At 63.2% G+C, this 2,500-nt stretch overlaps 1 pseudogene; it reads right to left on the bottom strand.

Annotated features, from left to right (window-relative positions):
* Nucleotides 1–2,500, bottom strand: part of LOC124563983 — a 7,982-nt pseudogene that overhangs the window by 3,607 nt on the left and 1,875 nt on the right.

Below are 2,500 nucleotides of genomic sequence, written 5' to 3'. Positions count from 1 at the left end.
AGAAGGGGACGTCCGCGCGCGAAGCAGGCGTTCCGGAAGGGCGCGGGCCAGAAGGAAGAGATTCATCACTTTCACCAGGACTTCGTGCGGCAGACGCCGCAACTCCGCTGGGGTAAGGCCGTCCGGCCCGGCTGCTGATCCCCTGGGCGGCAACGCGGCGGCGACCTCCTCATGTGTGACCGGCCCCCATATGCACTCGAGAGCGACAGGCTCTGAGTGCGGGAGGAGGCGGTCACGAATGAAGCCCGCGGTGGAGATGGGCTTCTTGGTGAAGAGGTCCGCCCAGAAGTCCAGCAGACCAGGGATGGCAGGTGGCGGCTGGAGCAGGGTGCCATCCAAGAGGCCGCGCACGCAACGCGCACGCGACCGTCGGAAGGCATCCTGCGTTCTCGCGTACTCCCAGCGGCGCCGCTTGCGCTTCTGCGTCGGCGGCGCGGCAGGCGGCCGCTTCGATGGTTGGCGCGGCCGCTGTGTCCTGGTGATCGATCTCTCCCCTCTGGACCCGACCGACGCAAGGGCATCCGGGAGCATGCCCAGGATGACATCGGGCGGCGTGCCCCGCCCCAGACCGATGACACGATCCAGGGCAGAGAAACGCTGGGCGGAAGCGGGTAGCCCCGCCAGATGCTCCCAGATGGCGGCGTCAGTCGGCCCCTCCGGCGGCGGCCCGGTGGTGTCGGCCGCGAAGTCCTCGGCTGCGTCGACGGGCGGCGCAGCGGCCTCGCCCGCGTCAGGCAGCGGGCTCGCCGCTCCCCGGCGGGACGCCGGCTCTTCCCCCCCGACCGATCTCAAGCGCCTCCATGAATTGGCGGACAAGCTGCTTGTGGGCAGCTTGCCGCCGTCGGCACTTGATTGCCTCAAGCGTTCGGTCGGGGAACATCCTGATGAGCTCTTGATTTACAAAGAAGAACCGGGCGTCCCTCTCGAGGAACAGTTCGGCCTCTGCCTTGGCGAGCGACAGGACTTCTTCCTCCGTCCACCTCGCGCGATGCCTCTCCGTGACGATCTCCGCGTTGGCGGCCGCAAGATGTTGGCGGCGGCGATGGACCCCGAGACCGTTCTTGGTTGTAAAGCTGCGGTGGCACTCACTACAGGTATACATAGCTGCAAAAGTTACAAGATTTTCGGCACGGCCGGTTGGCCGGGCTAGGTGCTGGGGGAGTTGGGGTGGCACCTTCAGCGGAAGGGCCACCACTTATTCTCTGCTTACTGCCCCCAACTAAAAAAAAGGGATAGTGCGAGGGGGGGCTGGTAACCCCCCCAAGCCCCTGGTGCGGTCTTCCACTCTGCGAAATCAGCGGGCCCACGAGAAGGGGAGAAGACTGCAGGAGAGGAGAGGCTAAGAGGGCTAGGCCCATGTATTGCGCATCACTCTCCCTGTAACTATAACCCAAGGAAGGCACCTCGCAGCAGCAGCACGACTACATCAAGACCGCACTTCGAGAAGCCAAGTCCGGATGCAGCCACACCACCGCCACTTGGCCACCTTAAGAGAGTCATAGTTACTCCCGCCGTTTACCCCGCGCTTGCTTGAATTTCTTCACGTTGACATTCAGAGCACTGGGCAGAAATCACATTGCGTCAACACCCGCTAGGGCCATCGCAATGCTTTGTTTTAATTAGACAGTCGGATTCCCCCAGTCCGTGCCAGTTCTGAGTTGATCGTTGAATGGCGGCCGAAGAGAATCCGCGCACCCGCGCGCCCCCCGGAGGAGCACGCTAAGGCGGACGCGGCCTCGCAGCAAGGAAGATCCGTGGGAGGCCAAGGCACGGGACCGAGCTCGGATCCTGCACGCAGGTTGAAGCACCGGGGCGCGAACGCCGCGCAGGCGCGCGCATCCTGCACCGCCGGCCAGCACGAGGCCAACCAACGGCGAGAGCAGACCACGCCCGCGCTAAACGCCCGCACTTACCGGCACCCCTACGGCACTCACCTCGCCCAGGCCCGGCACGTTAGCGCTGACCCACTTCCCGACCAAGCCCGACACGCCCCCCGATCCTCAGAGCCAATCCTTATCCCGAAGTTACGGATCCAATTTGCCGACTTCCCTTACCTACATTATTCTATCGACTAGAGGCTCTTCACCTTGGAGACCTGCTGCGGATATGGGTACGAACCGGCGCGACACCTCCACGTGGCCCTCTCCCGGATTTTCAAGGTCCGAGGGGAAGATCGGGACACCGCCGCAACTGCGGTGCTCTTCGCGTTCCAAACCCTATCTCCCTGCTAGAGGATTCCAGGGAACTCGAACGCTCATGCAGAAAAGAAAACTCTTCCCCGATCTCCCGACGGCGTCTCCGGGTCCTTTTTGGGTTACCCCGACGAGCATCTCTAAAAGAGGGGCCCGACTTGTATCGGTTCCGCTGCCGGGTTCCGGAATAGGAACCGGATTCCCTTTCGCCCAACGGGGGCCAGCACAAAGTGCATCATGCTATGACGGCCCCCATCAACATCGGATTTCTCCTAGGGCTTAGGATCGACTGACTCGTGTGCAACGGC

This window comes from Schistocerca americana, unplaced genomic scaffold (genome assembly GCF_021461395.2).
Source record: "Schistocerca americana isolate TAMUIC-IGC-003095 unplaced genomic scaffold, iqSchAmer2.1 HiC_scaffold_1262, whole genome shotgun sequence".
In the NCBI taxonomy this organism is placed as follows: Eukaryota; Metazoa; Arthropoda; class Insecta; order Orthoptera; family Acrididae; genus Schistocerca; species Schistocerca americana.
Note: the sequence above shows the minus strand (reverse complement) of the source record. Positions and strands in the feature narration are given on the sequence as shown.